General features: G+C 37.8%; 1 protein-coding gene and 1 non-coding gene across 5 annotated transcripts in view; both read right to left on the bottom strand.

The window, feature by feature from the left end:
• Positions 1–21,695, bottom strand: part of NRG3 (neuregulin 3) — a 1,114,305-nt gene that overhangs the window by 644,402 nt on the left and 448,208 nt on the right. The window lies entirely within an intron of this gene.
• Positions 9,326–9,431, bottom strand: LOC120367429 (U6 spliceosomal RNA). The gene has a single exon (XR_005581819.1). It is a non-coding gene; the product is annotated as a U6 spliceosomal RNA (small nuclear RNA).

The following is a 21,695-nucleotide window of genomic DNA, read 5'->3' as shown; positions in this document are numbered from 1 at the left end:
GGGCGGGCGGACGCGCCAATACTTCATAGTGAGTCCTGGGCAGGCCACCTGTGCGAGGACAGGAACCCAACACAGAGCTCCAGGATTCCTCTCTTACATCTGCTGAAGAGCGGTGGCCTCAATTCTTAGGGCAGGGAAATAACTAAACATAGGCAAAGGAGATCCTAAGAAGGCAAGAGGCAAAATCTCATCATACACATTTTTTGTGGAAACTTGTCAGGGGGAATCATAAGAAGCAGCGCCCAGTTGCTTCAGTCAGCTTCTCAGAGTTTTCTAAGAAGCGCTCAGAGAAACAGAAACCCATGTCTGCTACAGAGAAAGGAAAATAGGATGATATGGGAAAGGTGGACAGGGCCCGTTAACAAACAGAAATGAAAACCTATATCCCTCCTAAAAGGGTTATAAAAAAGAAGTTCAAGGATCCCAATGCACCCAAGAGGCCTCCTTAGGCCCTTTTCCTGTTATGTTCTGAGTTATTGCCCAAAAAATAAGGAGAACATCCTCGCCTGTCCATTGGCGATGTTGCGAAGAAAGTGGGAGAGATGTGGGATAACACTGCTGCCGATGACAAGCAGCCTTATGGAAAGAAGGCTGGGAAGCTGGAGGAAAGATATGAAAAGGATATTGCTGCATATCGATCTAAAGGAAAGCCTGATGCAGCCAAAAAGGGAGTTGGCAAGGCTGAAAAAGGCAAGAAAAAGTGGGGGGGGGAGGAGGAGGAGGGGAGGGAGAGGAGGAGGAGGAGGAGGAGGAGGAGGAGGAGGAGGAGGAGGAGGAGGAGGAGGAGGAGGAGGAGGAGGAAAATGAAGAGGATGATGAGGTAGAGGAACATGATGAAAATGAAGATGAAGAAGATGATGATGAATACGTTGGTTCTAGTGCAGTTTTCTCTTTTTTCTTTGTCTATAAAGCATTTAACCCCCTGTACACAATTCACTCCTTTTAAGGAAAAAAATTGAAATGTAAGGCTGTGTAACATTTGTTTTTAAACAAACAAAGAAAACATCAGATTCCTCAAGCAGTTTTTTCTCTCCCATGGAGTTCATGATATGACGATTCCCTAAGAAAAGGTAAGAATCTGGCAATGAAATCTAAAAGCTTTTAGGATTAGCAAACTGCCTTTACAAGCCAGAAGCCATTTAAATATGGTTGTTGACTCCAGCAGCCTCTTCTGTAGGAATAGTGTAAATGAAATCTGCTGCCATATATATTAAAATTTCCTGTAGAATCTGTCATATATCAGGCACCCAGGAAGGAGCACTGGCATGAGACTGAGTTATAAAATATTTAATGGTAAAGGGAAACTGCAGGAAGAATGCAGTGGTGTTTGAAAGGGAAACAAACCATTTCTCAGCTGGCAAGAGGCAAAGATAGCTTTCTCCCTGCTGCCAAAGATCAGACAATTGTTCACTTTGCTGGCACGGGAGAAATGGGGAGTATAGGGCAAGGATTTTAAAAGTTCAATTGATTCGTGGAGCTGCTGTGAGAACTGACAGTTCTTGATGTATCCCAGAGCCATTAATTCTTGCAGCAAATGTAAAAAGGGCCCTTGTTAAAAGTTGCATGACATATCTGCCACGTTGCAGTTTGAAATCCTGCTTTTAAAAACTGTTTCAGCTTATTTAAACCTGAATGGGACATAGCTTGTCCGATGGAAATGCATTTATTTGGGATTTGCAGAGCTTATCCTAAACTAAATATATTTCCTTCAACCTGCATGCCAACACATGCATATTACAAACTGCTTTAAACTATGATAATGATAATAGCAGCAATTGTCACTGGAGCCCTTGGCTTATGCTAGGCTCTGTTCTATGTGCTTCATAGACACTATCTCTTCATCTCACATCACTTTCCTGAAATGGCCTATTTTATATTACCAGCTATCTCTAAATTCAATAGTTGGGTTTTTTTTTTTTCACATCTCCTTGAAATTCTCAAAAGCATCTGACACTCATAACAACTCCCGCCTTTGCGAAAACCTTTCTTTCCTTGGTATCCATGTTATCACATAGTCTTGATTTTCCTCTTGATCTTTGACTTTCACCAACTCAGTATCATCTAATCTATATTTAAATGTTGGATTACTCAGGATTGGCTTGCAAATAACTCCGAGCATATACTTAACACCATGCCCAGTGTTTTCCTTTAGCTGTCTTACCTCAAACTAACACACTATGAATTTGTACTACTTTTATTATCTTCTTTTTTTTTTTTTTAACAAATAGATTGAGTCTTTACTTAGTTTACTTCTTTGGCTCAAATGTTCAAGGCTCTTAGCTGGGAGCTTCTGAATACAAACAAATGCAGCTTAATGACTCTATTGTACTGGTTTCCACAGGTCACATTCTTATTTCTATTTGTTTGTTTCATTATTATTTATTCTCTAGGTGAGTGCTATTCTCTGTGTGGCCCTCAAATTAGCAGCCTCAGAACTATCTTTGAGTGAGAATATTAGAAATGTAAAGCATGGGCTCTATCCAAGACCTACTGCACCAGAAATGCTACAGATGGATCCTGGATGCTTCTGTAGAAAGCTTTCCAGATCATTCTCATATACTCCAAACTCTAGCTGGCCTGGGTGATCCACTCTGTTATCTGCATGCCAATAACCTCAATTTTATACATCCAGCTCACAGGTTTCTCTGAATTCCAGTCTCCCTACCTCTGCCCTCTTGATGGTCATCCCAAAAGCACCTCAGAATCTGCTTATAGAAAATGGAATTCTTGCTCTTCCTCAACAAACCTGTTCTTCCTTTAGCACTCCCGGTCTCTTAATGTGACCCCACCAATCCCGCTGCCCAGGCCAGAAACCTAGCAGCCATTCTCTTGATCCTGCATGTGCAATCACAAAACACTGTTTCTAACTCCTAAATATCTCTTGAATCTACTATTTTTTTCTTCTCCACTTACCTGGAATATTCCTTATAGAACTGTTTATGTATGTGCTAGCAACCCTAAAATGAATTATTTACAGTAACATCAGTTTCTATAATATTTGCAAAAAAAAAAAAAAAAAAAAAAAACACACACACATAACAATCAGTCACTGCTGTTCAGAAAATCATGTCATGGCTTTTCTTGGCTCTTATGATGAAGGCCAAAATCTTCTCAAACCCTCTGGGTCTCTCAGTCCTCATCTCATACATAATAACTGCCCCCTATTTTAAATATACAAGCCACAATGGTTCAAATTTCCCATGTCCCCTCAGGCTTTTGCACATGCTTTGCTCTGCAGGGAGCTACCTTGCACCCCCACACTCCCACAGTTGTCCACAGATTTCATCCAGAGAACATACTGCAACACAGAGAAAACTTCAGCAAAAAATAAATTCCCATTGGATATTTCTGTTCTCTACAAAACTCTCTATAGTGTTGTCCAGTAAAGGCTTTCTTCTCTGGGTCCCTATTATCATTTTCGTCACAGACCTACTCCCTTCTCTTTCTGCTCTTTGTCTCTCATTGTTTCAATCAAAGCAATGACTGCTACTCATAGTCTTGAGCCACCAATAACACATATGTCTGGGAAGCCTAGCCTTTGAGATGATTTGTCAAAGTCTAACAAAAATAAGCCACACCCTATGGGATATTCTCAAACTTGCTACTAAAAATAATAACTTTCATTATTTTCATTTGTTTATCTCATAAACCATGTGCTTCTGAAAAACACAAACATTTGATATCTGTGTGTGTGTGGATGTGTGCATGTATGTGGGTATACGTATTCCTAATAACTAATCCATCACCTGCTATCCAATAGTTATTCAATAAACACTTATTGAATGAATATCCTCACACTAACCCTGATTGTGGACTTTTATCTATTGTAGATGAGATTTTCAGTATACCCATAGTTCTAACAAAACAGCCTTCCTGGGAGTTTGAACTACTCTATAAGCTAAGAAAATCAGTTGTATATTAAGGATTGAATGCTATGTATAAGTGAAGACAATTTTAGAGTAGCCTAAAAATCCAGTATGATAGAGGATTAATTGGGCTTGCCATTCACAGAGAGTAGTAGCCACTTAACTCACATAGGTCAGAAGCACATATTTAGACATTTTTGTGGTTTCAGAGGGACCTTATCTCTGGTTCCATAAAAAGTCATGAAGTAGGTTGCTTGACTATTGTGTATGCTTATTTAGAAATATTATGAAATGGATTACAGCAGGGTCATTTTCCACTTGTTCAAATACCTTACTTACTTACACATGAGCAGTGAGTAGCATGTATGTAGAAACCCCAGTACCTTCTGTTAAGAAGAGAACATGACCATTTGTAGATTGATCTTAAACTCCAAAGAAGAGAACTGAGTCTTTGTTGGTGGGGCCCTTTTAATGCTTCTCTAGCACAGGAGAACCTCAGCTAATAGACTGGTTCTATCTTCTGAATCAGGTACATTGGCAGACTTGAAAGAGATGTCATCATAGTCTTGAATTACATGGCCCTTCTTCCTCTGACACTATGTTTCCTAAGCAATTTTCTAATTGAAATTTGATTTCCAGTGTTAATTTGGATGCTATCCATGGTAGGGATGGTGTTGTCTTCTCTACAACATCTTTATTTCCTAGATATGTTTCTTCATATGAAACTTTTAGAGGATAAAAGTTTCTCACACATAGCAACAGCCTCCTGTCCAGTCTCCCTGTACCTCACACTGGCGACTATGGCTCACTCAAGAGTTAACAAACATACCCACCTCAATAATAACATGTGAGCTCTCCTAATCCTGTGGCTAAAACTCCATTGGGTCTTCCTTACACAAGATTAACAAACAATTCAACAATTCCCCACACAAGCCATCAGAGAAGGCTCTCTGGGACTGTACTTCCTAGTGTCTCTCTCAGTTTCCTTGAGCTCCAATATACTAGAACACATATGGCCACTCTTAGACTCTGTGAGTTTAAATGTGCTATGTATGCCCTTTACCTTATACACAGCTATATGTCTCCACCTAACAAATGAATTCTAATTGTTTCAGATTTACGTGAAATGTAAGCGCATACTGAAGTCTTCTCTAACTCCTGAGGTTAGAAGTGGCTGAGAGTATTCAGAGCTCCAGGCACACTTCCTATTCATCTGTAATACTGTGATGATCACTCTGAATTGCAATTTAACTGCTTACAAGTTCGTTCTCCATCCTCTTCTTAAACTAGATTATGGTTCTTAAGGACTAGAAAATGAACCTCTGTACCACCATAATTTATCACAAAGCCTGACACACAGTAAGTGCTTAATGCATGTTTTCTGTGAATAGTATCATAATGGTTATAACAATGATGATACCAACATCACAGGCATATACAAAACTGCAAAATGATAAGGTAACAGCATCTTGTTGCTCCAATCTGTAATAATGCTTTTGGAAATGAATGATGAAAAACATATCTATATTTCTGTGAACATACCTGAGACTGACTAATAATCAAGGGTTTTTATATGTTCATGAGTTGCATGTGAAAAATAAGGCAGTTTTTATTAAATGAGTGAGTATTAATGTGTTCATTTACTCAAGAATTTTCTCCCACATCCAAATTTCTTGTCCGGAAAGTATGTGTGGATGTGATGTTCAACATATTTAATAAGTCATATGGAAATTACAGGACTAATCAGAATAAATCTGTACAGCCATATGAAGGAAGCAGGGTCCTGGAGGTCCCTCTGGGGCTATATGTTAACTCTTGTTTTTGGATTAACACTGAGGAGGTTTGAAAAGCCAGGCATCCAGTGTGACATGGTGGGGGGTGGGGGACATTTTCCAGGGGGATTTGAGCAGTGGTTGTTTACCATCTAGAATGAAACCACTGTAATTTCTTAATAGTCAATACAATTAATAGAGTACACTACTGTACATCAGGTCTTCTCTCATTATATAAATCTGTCTTTAGTATAATTTGAAGTCAGGTATGTGATACCTTCAGCTTTGTTCTGGTTGCTTAGGACTGCTTTGGCTATTCAAGCCCTTTTCTGGTTCCATAAGAATTTTAGGATTTTTTCTTTCTAATTCTGTGAAAAATGACATTGGTAATGTATTGGAATGGTGTTGAGGTGTTGAATATGTACATGGCTTTGGGTAGTACAGTCATTTTATTGATACTGATTCTTCAAATCCATGAGCATGGGGTGATTTTCCATTTGTTTGTGTCATCTATGATTAGTGTTTTGCAGTTCTCCTTGTAGAGATCTTTCACTTCCTTCATTAAATGTATGCCTATGTATGTTTTTTTTTTTTTTTTTTGTAACTATTGTGAATGGGATTGAAATCTTGATTTGGTTCTCAGCTTGACTATTATTATTAGTGTTTAGCAATGCCACATATATTTGCATGTTGATTTTGTATCCTGAAAATTTACTGAAAACATGTATCAAATTTAGGGCTCTCATTGCTATAGTAACCAAAACAGTATGGCACTGGTATAAAAATAGACATATAGATAAATGGTACAGCATGGAGAACTCATAAATAAAGCTACATACCTACGACCAACTGACCTTTGACTAAGTCAACAAAAACATATACTAGGGAGAGGACACTCTATTAAATCATGCTGGAAAAAATTGGATAACCATATGCAGATGAATGAAACTATACCCATATCTCTTTCCATATACAAAAATTAACTGAAGATGAATTAAAGATTTAAATGTTCCAGGCATGGTGGTCCATGCCTCTAATCCCAGCACTTTGGGAGCCTGAGGTAGATGGAACTCCCGACTCACCTGAGGTCAGGAGTTCAAGAGCAGTCTGAACAATATGGAGAAACCCCATCTCTATGAAAAATACAAAATTAGCTCAGTGTGGTGGCACATCCCTGAAATCTCAGCTACTCAGGAGTCTGAGGCAGGAGAATTGCTTGAATCCAGGAGGTGGAGGTTGTGTTGAACCAAGATCACACCACTGCACTCCCGCCAAAATTAATTTTAAAAAAAGACTTAAATATACGACCTGAAACTGTAAAAATCCTAGAAGAAAATCTAGGAAAAACTCTACTGAACATTGGCCAAGGCAAAGAATTTATGACCAACTCCTCAAAAGCAAACATCATAAAAACAAAAATATATAAATGAGAGTTAATTAAAGGAAAAAGCTTCTGCACAGCAAAATAAACAATCAACAGAGTAAACAAACAACCTACAGAATGGGAAAAATATTTGCAATCCATGTATCTGACAAAGGGCTAATATCCAGAATCTACAAGGAACTCAAACAACTCAACAAAATAAATAAATAAATAAACAACTCCATTAAAAAGTGGGCAAAACACATGAACAGACACTTTTTAAGAGAAAACATACAAGCAACCACTAACATATGAAAAACATTCTCGACATCATTAATCATCAGATAAATGTCAATTAAAATCACAGTGAGATACAATTTTACATCATCAGCCAGAATGGTTAATATTAAAAAGTCAAGGAACAACAGATATTGTGAGGATGTGGAGAAAAGAGAATGAAAATGCACTGCTGATGGGAGTGTAAATTAGCATAGCCTTATGAAAAACAGTATGGAGAGTAATCCAAGAACTAAAAATAGAACTACCATTTGATACAGTAATCCCACTACTGAGTATATACCCAATGATATACCCAATCATTATATAAAAAAGATATCTGTAATTGTATTTTTCTGGTAGCACTATTCACAATATTGAAGATAGGGAATCAACTTAAATGTCCACTAATGGATAGCTGGATAAAGAAAATGTGTGTGTGTGTGTATAAAATATAGTGTGTATACATATGCACACATATATGTAACAAATGCCATATTCCATACATATATCATATACACATATACACACACCAGAAATACCATACACCATAAATTCCATAAAGCACTACTCAGCCGTGAAAAAGAAATCATATATTTTGCTGCAAAAGATTTATAAAATCTAGGACTCCCAAGATTTAGTAACCAAAACACCATGGCACTGGTATAAAAATAGATATACAGATCAATGGAACACATTAGAGGAACTGGAGGCAATTATCGTCAGTAAAATAACTCAAAAACAGAAACTCAAATACTTTAAGCTCTCACTTATAAGCGGGAAAAAAACAGAGTACACATGGATATATAGTGGTAAATCATATACACTGGAGATAATAAAAGATGAGAGCACGGGAGGAAGGTAAGGGTTGAAAAACTACCTATTGGGTTATCAAATCACCTTTTGGGTTACGAGTACACTAAAAGCCCAGACTCTACCGCTATGCGATACATTAATGTAAGAAATCTGAACTTGTACTCCCTAAATCTATAAAAATGAAACATATATATACACACATATATAAAATAAATCTGTCCTTAGGACTTACAGTTTTAACAATTCAAACCAGCAACCTTGGGATAAGAGAAACTTTAGAAGTCAGCATGTAATAATAATGCTTGGAATAAACCCATTAATCCAATATAAAGATCATTTTCATTTTACTGAAGAGAAATTGAATTATGAAGGTACCACACAACAGTCTTATTATTTAACACTTTATCCATAGAAAGGCAGAAAAAAGCCAGAGAAGCCCATTCCATAAAGAAATCTCTTAAATAGTCTGCCTTTTTTTTTTTTTTTTTTTGAGACAGAGTTTCGCTCTTGTTACCCAGGCTGGAGTACAATGGTGCGATCTCAGCTCACCGTAACCTCCACCTCCTGGGTTTAGGCAATTCTCCTGCCCCAGCCTCTCGAGTAGCTGGGATTACAGGCACGCGCCACCATGCCCAGCAAGTTTTTTGTATTTTTAGTAGAGACAGGGTTTCACCTTGTTGACCAGGATGGTCTCGATCTCTTGACCTCGTGATCCACCCGCCTCGGCCTCCCAAAGTGCTGGGATTATAGGCGTGAGCCACCGCGCCTGGCCAATAGTCTGCTTTTTTAACTGTGCTGAGTTTTGGACTCTTTTAAGCTACATATATTCGAGTCTCTCCTTGCCAAACACTCTATTTATCACTCCAGAGTAAGTAAATATAAAAGCAATTAAAAGGCACCATTTTTTAGCAGTTCATTCATCCTGGAACCCATCTACCCAACACCATTTTTAAAACATTTTGATTTTTAATTTTTGGGGGTACATAGCAGGTGTATATATTCATGGAGTACATGAAATGCCTTGATACAGGTATGCAATGCATAATAATCGCATCATGGAAAATCGGGTATCCATCTACTCAAGCATTTATACTTTGTGTTATAAACAATCCTATTACACTCTTAGTTATTTAAAGTGTATAATTAAGTTATTATTGACTAAAGTCACCCGGTTGTGCTATCAAATAATAGGTCTTATTCTTTCCATTTTTTTTTTTGTACGCATTAACCACTAAAATAGAGAATGTTTCACGAATGTGCATGTCATCCCTGTGCAGGGCCATGACAATCTTCTCTATATTGTTACCATTTTAGTATATGTGCTGCCAAAGTGAGCACCCAACACCTTTTTTTTTTTTTCTTTCACACGCTAAAATACAGTGCAAAGTAGGTATTGCAGGGAGGTAGGTGGATACAAAAATAAAGACAGTGCTTGACTCTGGGAATTTCTATTACTTTCTCTTTCAAATTTTCTGTTCATTCCATTACGGCTTTGAATTAATGTCTAAACATTGACTTGATTTTTCAAATTCCTTCATGAAAATGAATATCACTCACTTTAATTACTTAAAAATCTTTGTTCCCCTTTATAATCTTAGCTTGTATTTGAACCATTTATTCGAGTGTGCAGAAATCCAAGCAGTTTCTTCTCTGCATGAAGCATAAAGAAGGCTTTGGAATTGCAACACAAGAGCCTGGCCTGAAGCCCTGCTTATGCATTTGCTAACTATGTCAAGTAGCATGGTAGAAGTAGAAAATGCATTCTAGGAGTAGAAGAGTTCGCAGAGAGGACAGTTTTGTCAGCAGCGGTGTGGCAGCTCTGCATTTTATGCAAGAAAGGCTTAGCGGGTTGAGGTGGGAACTAGACATATCTTAATGCAGCCTTTGCATAGGAAACATGTTTTTACTTCTGCGGTGTTCTCATTTGGATGGATTGAGAAACTGAGATTATAAACAAGACTAATTCTAACACTAGCCCCAGCCACCACCTCCAGATTCTTAGTGTCTTATCTGCAAACCACAATTCAAAAAAAGTCAATCAAGAGAAGTTTCCCCCTCAAAAAAAAAAAAAACAAAAACAAAAAAAACAAGCTGTCAAAGACACTTTAGAGAGTAATCACTCTGCCTGACTGAAACAGTTAAGAAAATTATATTAAAGACCTTTAAAAAATTAATAGTTGTTTAAGTAAAAGAACTATGTATCTTTAAGCTGTCTTGTGTCTCCAGCCCCAACCCTAGATGGTATTTGATAGATGCATGAGAGAAGATAAAGAAATGCTAAATCGGGTGGAAAAGGATACAGCTTCCTAGATATCATGGCACATGGGAAGTACACACCAGTAAGAGAGGAAATGCAAGCATCCAACCAAGTGGTAAGGACCAAAAAGACCAAAAGGGACACCAGGAATACATTAAAAGCCAAAAGAGCACTTGGAAGCTTAAGATATTTGAACTTCAGCCGGGCGCGGTGGCTCACACCTGTAATCCCAGCACTTTGGGAGGCCGAGGCGGGTGGATCACGAGGTCAAGAGATCGAGACCATCCTGGTCATCCTGGTGAAACCCCGTCTCTACTAAAAATACAAAAAATTAGCTGGGCATGGTGGCGCGTGCCTGTAATCCCAGCTACTCAGGAGGCTGAGGCAGGAGAATTGCCTGAACCCAGGAGGCGGAGGTTGCGGTGAGCCGAGATCGCGCCATTGCACTCCAGCCTAGGTAACAAGAGCGAAACTCCGCCTAAAAAAATAAAAATTAAAATTAAAATATATTTGAACTTCAACATATTCAAACTTAAAAAATGTATAAATTTAAAAATTATTTTAAAGAGAGAGAGTACTGATACGGTTTGGCTGTATCTCCACCCAAATCTCATTTTGAATTTTAATCTCTATAATCTCCAAGTGTGGAAAGGACATGATGGGAGGCAACTGAATCACGGAGGCGGCCTTCCCCATGCTGTTCTCGTGATAGTGAGTGAGCTTTCACAAGATTTGGTGGTTTTATAAGCCTCTGGCATTTATTCTGCTGTCACTCATTCTCTCTCCTGCTGCCCTGTGAAGAGGTGGCTTCCACCATGATTGCAAGTTTCCTGAGGACTCCCCAGCTATGCAAAACTGTGAATCAATTAAGCCTCCTTTCTTTATAAATTACTCAGTCTTAGGTATTTTTTCCTAATGGTGTGAGAACAGACTAATACAGTTATTGACTAAACTACAGAAAATCAAGAATGTAGCATTAACCTCTAAAATGTCACATTTGTTTAAAACAGACAACTAGAATGTATTCAGTCAGTAAGTCATTTATCATTTTGAAAACATTCAGGTCTTAGGAATAGGCAATCAGATTACGAAACAATTACATTGTTCTCCAAATCTTCTGGCATAAAGTACCCAATACATCAATCATTTCACATCCTTGAAGTCTCATCCTCTGCACCTGTTCATCTTCTTCATGACAGTGTTGGTGTCATCTTAAGCAAAAGTGGGAAAGGCTTGTTTCTTGGTACTACATTGGGATTCATTGTTTTGGTCTCAGATGAAATTTATTGTGCTGAATTCTAAATATCCAACTCAATGCTTTGGAATGTTCTTTTGCATATCTGGGTTTGCATTACTACTTTAATACTTGCTGGCATTTTGAACATGAATAAATTGAATATATGAAAGCATACACTTCATGGGGTTTCATGAAGCCTAAAAGAGAAAGGAAGACAATGTGTGGTAGCGGGATTTTCACAGTGCTTGACACCAAGCACATCTTCGCCTTCTTTACTAAATAAGTCAGCACATATTTATTGAGTATCAACTGTGTATCTAATTCTGTAATATCTCTGTATGATGCCAATTAAAGTCATTTATTTAACAATCTATCATTGAGTATCTACAATAAGACTGCTGAGTACTGTACTGATTCCTGGAGTGGGAAGTGAGGTAATCAGTTCAGATAATAAGCCACATGGCTGCCTCCCAGGAACAACAAGGCAAGCTGACTGTTAGGTACCCAATCTACACTCTGCTAAGTAATGGGCAGGGAAGAGTGGTGTCTAGGTGACTAATATACTTATAATGCCTAATCCTTGCTAACCTCTAAGCACTTTAGAGACACTGGATGTGGTTATAGCATTTTAAAAGATAAATAAGCCCTCCATAGAGCAGTTCATGGATTTCTCATATGCTATTACGTTGACTAGATCAACAAAGCGTGGGATGCCCCCATCAATCGCTAGTAACATGATGATCTCACAAGTGCATTACCTACAACTTGACTATCACATTGACTTCAGAAAGAGAATGGAGGCTTTTCTGCATCATTCCACAAATATTGTTATGTTTTTTTTTTTCCCAAAGAGGAGAGAGACACACATTACGGTTTATTCAATCATGTTTGTCTTACTCATCTCTGACAGTGTATGTGAAAGATATATACATGGAACAAAGGGAAGGTTTGTGGATCTTATTTGACTCTTGGCTTAACCATAGCCAACTGTTTTTCAGCAGGTTCTTAATTTATCTGAATCTTATTTATGTAATGTGATTAAAATCTAACTTATTATTCATTTTTATGAGTGTAAAGTCCCCAATGCATTATAGACATGCAGTATTAATTTCATCATGCATCTTCTCTGCTTTAAAATTTCTCTTTCCATTTGACTAGACATTTATCCAAAGAATATATATATATATATATATATATATATATATATATATATACATCAAACAAACACATGAAAAGATGTCCAAATTGTTAGTTTTTATGTAAAGTAAAATCAAACCTACAATGAAATATCACTTTACATCCGTTAGAACAGACAACAACAAGTACTGGCAAGAATGTGGAGAAATAGAAACACTCAGACCATGCTCGGGAAAGTAAAATGGGGCAGCAGCTGCAGAAAAGTTTGATCATTCCTCAAGATGTTAAACAGAGTTACCATATGACCAAGCAACTCCACTCCTCAAGTTAGAGTTTTAAAAACAAATGTTCATACTTGTTTATGAGTGTTTATATAAATATTATTCATAGTAGCCAAACCAACTCCATTTTACACCAAGTGATGAATAAACAAAAGTGGAAAAAAAGTGGTACATCTATACAATGGAATATTATTCACTAATAAAAGACACTAGTTACTGATTCATGCTACAGCATGGGTGAACCTTGAAAGCATTATGCTCAGTGAAAGAGGGTAGACATAAGCCTAAATATCACATAATCCCATTTATAGGAAATGTCCAGAATAGGCAAATCCACAGAGACAAAATAAATCAGTGGTTGCCAGAAGTGGGAAGGAAGAGTGAAACTCTGTGTTCCTTTCTTTTAACCTTGGTTTCCTATAAACCCTCTTTTATGTTTCCAGTTTAGTAAGAAGTAAAAGGGGACAAAAATGGGTCAACAATGAAGATTCTGCAAATAAATAACAGTCAATTTCATGTTAATGCCATTTGAGAAACAAAACAAGAAAAATCCTCATGTACCACCCCAAAACTGTTTGCCTTATTGACAAACTTGACTCCTAGACCTTTGTTTCAGAACAAGTATTATTGAGAAAATTGGTCCATTTTCTGTGATTGCTGGAAAGCAATTAAAACAAAAATCAAAGAGCTATAACCATCTGTTCATTTCCAATTCTTATCTCTCCATTTGCAGAACAGCTATAAATTATAGTGCTTGTGGATCATTCAATATTTTCAGTATGAAAGACAATGGTGGTCTTTAGCTGGGCCAACATGGCAAAACCCTGTCTCTAGTAAAAATACAAAAATTAGCCAGGCATGGTGGCAGGCATCTGTAAATCCAGCTACTTGGGAGGTTGAGGCAGGAGAATCACTTGAACCAGGGAGGCAGAAGTTGCAGTCAGCCAAAATCATACCACTGCACCTCAGTCTGAGCGACAGAGCAAGACACTGTCAAAAAAAAAAAAAAAAAAAAAAAGAAAAGAAAAAGAAAAAGAAGAAAAAGATAATGGTAGTCATTGAAAGTTATTGCTGAGAAAATTTGGAATTTTCAACAGAAATTCCGATTTAAATACAGATAATAGGCTAGAAATCTACTATCTAACTTTGCCTCTCTGAAGGTGGAAGCCATGAGCTCCCCATCCTTTGCATTGATTGAAGTCATTTCCCAATCTACACCACAAAGTAGGAACATAGTAATTTTCCATGATATCTTAAAGTTGCAAGGGTACATTCTCTGTCTCTTCCACATTGCACTCCATACCTCCTTTTCTCTTCTACTGGTGTGACTTTGTATTTGTACATACCTAGTAAAATGAGTTTTTACTCATCTACCTGGCAAACCCTTCTGCCGAGAATCAGATTTAGTTCATATAGAGAAGGGTTCAGTATACTATGGTCCCAGGCCCAAATTTGGTCTGCCACTTATTATTTGTAATTAAAATTTTGCTGAAACAGTGCTAAACTCATCTGTTTATGCATGTCTGTGGCTTTCTGAGCTCCAATGAGTTGAGTAGTTGTGAAAGAAACCACATGACCCAAAAATCCTAAATGTATATTATTTGACCTTTTATAGAATTTACCAACCCTTGATATGAAACATTATTGGGGAAGGTAGCTTTCTCACAGATTACATATTTGAACTACTAGGCATTTTTGGCATTTATTTCAGTGCTTTAGTGTACTACATTTCAATAAATAAATATATATATATATATATATATATATATATATATATATATATGAGATGTGCAACCAAAATATATAACCACTAGGGCATTGGAGTAAGACAGACTTGATTTTGATCCTAATTCTGATATTTTACTAACTATGATTTTCAATAAGTTACTTAACTTCTTTTGTTGTTTTTCTTTGTTTTTGGGAAACAAGGTCTTGCTCTGTTATCCAGGTTAAAGTACAGTGATGTGATCATGGCTCAATGCTGCCCCTGGGCTCAAGTGATCCCCTGCTGTAGCCTCCAAAAGTGCTGACTTAACTTATTTAACCCCCAGTTTCCGTATTTGTAAAATAGAGATAATGAGAGTTCCCACCTGTCAATGAGAATAATTTTGGCTGAGGGTTCAGAAAACTCAATGCAAATGCTTACCTTTGAAGGAAAATAACATTATCTATTTTAGCAGGAAATAGTTCCTATGTTGTCTAATACAGTGGCTTACCTAGATCCCTCAAAATAAAGAACTCATTCTGCTGAGTCATCATTGGCTGTATCCTTAGTCTAAGATCCCTTGTCATAGATAGCCGCCATGATTTTAGGCATTACATCTAAACATCATCACTCTTATTTCATTAACAAGATTTGAATCCCATGCCCACCTCTTAAGAATTCTCAGTCTGAACATTGGCATTCCCCTGAGTAGCAATGAAGCAAATGTATGGCCATGTGAAGGAGAGTGGGCTGATTGTCAGATTAAAACTGAAATTCAGTTGAAGTAAAGTCCATAGAGGATGAAATGTGAGCAGTAGCCAACAATATCAGCTAAGATTTTTAAAATGAGAATTCTATAAACTAACACATGTGACAATATGTAGTGTGCAGTCAATAAATGCTGGCACCTCCTGGGAGCTGTGATATCACCTTTTTTGATAGATTTGTTGGTAGCGTTCTTCCAATATATATTGTTTGATATAAAGTACAACTTGAATTAATTGTATTAGGAGTTTCAGAAGAACTGAGTATTATTCCATTCAATAACAGAAAAGCTTCCAGAATCTAATGGGACTAGATAATTACCATTACGCAAACACAGAAGGACTCTGTATTTTTTTGCAGCACATACTCCCGTATCAGTGATATTTGCATCCACCTCATATTAAGTGTGTATCAAATACTTACACATCCCCAAGGTCACTCAGTGTAATTAACTGCAAAGTAAACTTAATTAAGGTAAATGAATGTGCTATTTTCTTTACAAAATCACTCAGTGAAATGCCCATAATTTTTAAAACGGTGCCCGCCTTTTTGCTCACTTAATTCTTGCTTGGCTCAGATATAGTCTTTTAGAGCTATTATTTGCAGTCTCTCTTATCTGCCCTCAAAGACACAGAATTCTGCATTCCTTTTGTCACAGCCCTTATCATATTGCATTGTAAATGCCAGCTTACAAGTTTCTTTCCCCTTCACCACACTGTGAACTTTGAAAAGGCAACTCCTGATACACAGCATGTATTCCTTCCATGCTTCAGGGAAATAAGTAATGAATGACTGTAAATGCCCATTGAGAATGTCCATATTGAGAGAAAGTTGCCTTTATTTACACATCCCTGACCATGGTGAGACTCTTGCTTGTGCTCACCAGATTGAAAGGCCCATCTTTTTCCTCCCTTTTCCTTCTCCCAGTGTCTTCATTAAGTCAGCAAGATTGGAGCCATCCAGCAGTATTCTGTTTTTCTATTCCTCCTCCCTGAGCAGGACGTGATATTTTTCCATGAGAAAAAAGAATAAGGAGACTGAGACCCCACCCGAAATTAAAAGTCAATGCAGCAGGTACCTATGAACCAAGAAGAGTGCCTTGTAGATATTTTGAGTAGGTGTGAAAAGACTCCAGGAACTAAAATTACTACACAATGAGACATTTATTAAAAACAATCCCACCTACTAGACAAGCATAAAAATCCCCAAAAGCTTAGCTATGGTTACAGCAACAAGACATACTATAAGAAAAAACTGTCTATAGAGAAGGATGAATACAGAATTTTGAAAGCTCCTGCCTCCTATACTGAGGGATGTTCTGGGAAAATGCCTCCGTGTAGCTGTACTCTCCCTTTAAAGCGTTTTGAAATCTCATCCATTTTCCCACAGGCAACTCAGAGTGAGTTCAGCTGACTCTTCCCCAAGTCTTCCACCTGGCATTAACCTTCATCTCCTCTCTGCTTCCACAGCATTTTGCTGCTATTCTTATTATAGCATGTATCACTCTCTGCTTTGTGTGCTGGCTATTTTTGTGTTTGTTATTCCTGAAACCCATTGGGTAAATCCTGAGCTTCTTAAGGGCAGGGGCAATATTTGCTCATCTTTCCTTCCCCATTGTTACAGATCACCTAAGCTTATATAGAAATCAGAGACAAGGGTAGATGTTGATCAATAAACATGTTTGAATATATTCTTCCTATTACACTTTACTGCCAAACTGAAAGCCTCTTTGTGAACAGACTGTTTTCCTTACGCAAGTAGGGTTTTGAAAAATAAAAAATTATGTTCAAAAACTCAATTGTTGATCCTTTCTGTGTGACTGCCTATATAAATAGAAGAACATTCTCTTTTTTTGTTAGGGTGAGGATATTGCACCAAATATAAATGCCTATGTTTGCCTAGTTCTGTTTCTTGGGAAGACCTACATATCCTTCTAATTTAATTGCCTCAAGAGATTGGATTTGGCAGATAATTTTGGATCATAAATATCAGTTTCTTTCTCTATCTACAGTCTTCCCAAACATTTGAGATCAAAATATCACACATGGATCACATCAGAGCCATGAGAGATAAGTGACTGATTGTCTCCCTGATATTGATCTCATGCCAGCATAAAGATGAGAAAACATGAAATTTGCCTTCCTTTTGGCTTATTCAGGACATGGCAATTTCACCAAAACTTGGATATAATTCAAGATCTAACCACAGGGCTGCTGTATAGCATGGTGGATCCTCCATTATTGCAGGTATGCACACGTTGGGTCAGACACTGATATGGGTGTTGCAAAGGGATTTCTTCCAGTGGTCAGAATTGGACTAAATAGCCACTAAAGTCCCTTCCAGATGTGTTAGTCTGTGAAGGGTCAACCCTGTATTTAAGCTAGGAGAAAGAGCTAGAGTGGCAGAGGAGAAACTATCTGCTCCCCATTACCCTTGTTCTCCATGGCATCCAACAGGCAGTTGGTGGTGTCACAATGCTACACAAATGTGAGGCGTAGGCTTCCAGGCTCAAACACAGCATGTACCAAACACACTGACACAGTGTCTTAGTCAAAATTTTGAACTGTGAAAACTGATTAATTTTGTATCCAACTGAAATTCTATTTCACAGCAAAGCAGTTTCCCAGCTGTGAGAAGATGAACACTATGGCTCCAAAGAAATCAATGATCCTTCTCTGGTACTCAAGGCATCTTTATGATTCCCTCTGAGTGACAGACAACGTTATGCTACCATGGTTCTGATAAATCAAACTCAAGCATTTCAACCAGGGGGCAAACAATTTCCCATAAAGCTATCCACTTCTCTTGGTTAGGTAGCCACTGGATCACTACCAGCAGAGCAGAGAGGAGCTCACAGGCTGGGCCTCCGTCTCCTCTCGCTCATGTACACTCCTTGACATCCAGTTTGTTCCCATTTGCAGGAACACTGCAACTTCCAAATGTTGAAGGGGTTCTAATAGTGCTGAAGAGAAATGTGTACACACTCCAGCTCCAAAATTGGAAAAATATTTATCTTTGTCACATCTTCCCCTTGCAAAACCATGGTCCACTTTCATAAACAGGTTGCATGGTCAAAGCAGCTTTTTCCAGATAGAATTTTAAGGAAAAACAACTCTAGGTATAGCCACAAAAAATAAAAAGTGAAAAAAAATAGTTCCTCTGTGTTAAAACACATATTTTTTTCATTTTGATGTCTCCAAACCATTAGATATGGTAACACGAACTGCAAATCTTCAAAAAGACCATTTAGGAACCAGAGTTTGCAGTTTAATTGACCATGGGAACCTTTGTTCCTGGGTACCATTGAAATTTAAGTTCCACAGAAGCACAGTTTAGGAAATGTTGAGTTAAAGTAAAACCATCGGTCTATAGCATCAGGGAATTTTCATAGTGCGGTCCAGAAAATATCAGAGAACCAAAGCCTTTTACACAATTCAGAGACTGGTAGAAACAGCACTTGCCTGGAAATGGTTCCTTTTTATGAATAGCCTTAGGAAACCATAAAATCACTTCTACTTTCATGAGTGCCAGACCAAGAATAAAAACAAAAGATGAGAAGATCACAGGTGAAGGAGGGAAAGCGTTGAAGACCAGAGCATGGGTAGAGAGTGGGCAGGTGCAGCAGGTATTCTGGGCGCAGGCAGAAGGTGTTTTTCCAGGTATACATGGAGGCAGAGGTGAATCCTCGGGTTACAAGTCAATAGCGTGGGCCTTGTTTTCAAGCCATAGAATACAGATGACTAAGATTATTTTTTTCTTTTTTGAGATGGAGTTTCGCTCTTGTTACCCAGGCTTAATAATAATAAACCTTATTATAATACAATGTTAAACAATTAAAAGAGAAAAACAAGTATATTGCGTAATCATGCCTATAAAAATCAGGTAAATACAGCAAAAATGACCAGAAAAGATAACAAAGCAGCAATAATAGTATAAAGTTTACATAATTTTTTGACTCTCCTCTTCAAATTTATTCAGAAGCTTCTAATTTTTCTTTTACAGGTATCATGTCTCTTAAGAAGCAGTATTTTTAAAAGAATATTAGTCCAGGGAAATAAATATTCTTAAAAATGATGGCAATAGTGGGCCTTTTACTAAGCACTTCCTAACTTCAGATGTATATTTAGGAAAAGATCCAGATATGGAAAATGTTTATGGCCAAAATTGTTCATTGCTATAATGAAATGTCATCAGGAAAATGGAAGAAAAAGAATCACTGCACACTAAGAAATCCATACCTCAGGCAGACTGCAGAGGCTAGGTGTGGTTCAGGGGGAAACCCTCGGGTAGTAGCCATGATCCACAGTTATAGCAGCCCAGGGAGCATAGGACCAGAAGCACAGAGCTCCATCTTCCTGTGATGAACTGCCTAGAGCAGGTGTCCCCAAACTATGGCCTGCGGGCCTCCCCTGAGGCCATTTATCCGGCCCCCCACCACACTTCAGGAAGCGGCACCTCTTTCATTGGTGGTCAGTGAGAGGAGCACAGCATGTGGCAGCCCTCCAACAGTCTGAGGGACAGTGAACTGGCCCCCTGTGTAAAAAGTTTGGGGACGCCTGGCCTAGAGAGTGGCCTTCCTGAGTAGTCATTTTGGCTTCCAGGAGTCTATTTTACGTGATGACATATAAGGAAAGATTTGGAAGGGGATCTAAGTGACATTGCCAAAAGATTAGACATTTGCTTTGGAGACAGAAATGTCATGTACCTGGGCAGTTTCTGTGAAGGAATAAGACAGATTATCCTACGGGGCCAATAAATTTAGTCTCATTCTTTACAATGACTCAATATGACAAGAGATCTAAAAACAGATTTGTTTTTTACTTGGAAATATATGTTCTGTGCTCTATAACCCCTGTTCTGGATGTCTTCTTATTTTAATCTGTCCCAAACTAGGCATGTTCCCCTGAAATATAATTTCCAGTAATTCTTTTTTTTTTTCCAAAACACCAAGAAGGAAAAACCCACCCAGCAAACAAAATATTTAGCACTCATTTATCTTTATTTTAGGCGATGGAGACAAAAGAAAAAAAAAACTTGCAATGTAACTATTAATTAATAAATTCCCAGAACAGGTGAGATTTTTATAAAAGAGCATAATGGATATATAATCAAGGAAATTCTTCTTGTATAGGAATACTTCTTTTTTTAAAAGTATGTTTTTCAGTAGCACACAGCTCCTCAATAAAGTAGCATCCTGGCACGAGCTAAAGAGAAAAGAAGCCACTCTAAAAATATCTCAGTAAAAATGGAAAGAGCTGACATTTCCTTCCATGCTCCTGGAACAGCCGTCTCTGAAACCGCATGGCCCTCGGCTGTCCAGTTGCTTTACCCTCCATTCCCTTGTATACCTGCAGAGAAAGGATGCAGAAAATGGCTGAAATGTGTAGTTGGCATAAACCTGCTTTTACTTTTTAAAACCGATCAGTTATATATTTTAAAAAGCACTATAAATGAGTGCCAGCCACAGAATCTATGGCATTCTAAAAATAAGCATTGATGAGGCAAAATTCAGGGATAAGCACATTAAAATGTTACATTCCTGGCTCATTAACTTCTAGTACCCTCCCACATCATCCCCTCTGGCGTGGACACTTGAATAGGTGTTATTTGTTCAATCATTTATTTAAATGGTTTTATTGCCAGGCATGTTGGGAGGTTTCTGTGAGAATAAGAGATGACTGGAAATTGTCCAGCATCTTGAAATCACTCCAAGGCAGTTACAGGTCCCCAAACCCTGACTATGATGATGTTAACAGAATTTGAGCAATCCTTGCTCAAACCATTTATGAACTTGACCAGAGCCCATCGGAGCAGAGGTCCATAAAGCACGTTCCTCTATATTCATGAATTGGGGAGACTTTGGCCAACCAATCATTTAAAAAAATATGATTTCTGATGACTTTGCTAATTATCCTGATCTGATAACTGCACATTGCATAGTATTGAAATATCATTATGTACCCCATAAACATGTGCTATTATCATGAGTTAATTTAAATTTTTAATTTAATTTTAAAAATTCCTTAGTCCAGAAAGCTACTTCAGCCACTGAGGTATGTAACTGAAGTTCTCATCCTTTGATGACACACACATAGCAAACATCCAAACAAGGACCCTAGTCCAAAATACCAGTGACGATACTGGCCTTTCTCCTTCTAGCAAATGTTCTTTTCATAAACCTCTGAGCCAGAATGTTGGCTTCTGCAAAATAAGGATATGA

This window comes from Saimiri boliviensis, chromosome 12 (assembly GCF_048565385.1).
Source record: "Saimiri boliviensis isolate mSaiBol1 chromosome 12, mSaiBol1.pri, whole genome shotgun sequence".
In the NCBI taxonomy this organism is placed as follows: Eukaryota; Metazoa; Chordata; class Mammalia; order Primates; family Cebidae; genus Saimiri; species Saimiri boliviensis.
Note: the sequence above shows the minus strand (reverse complement) of the source record. Positions and strands in the feature narration are given on the sequence as shown.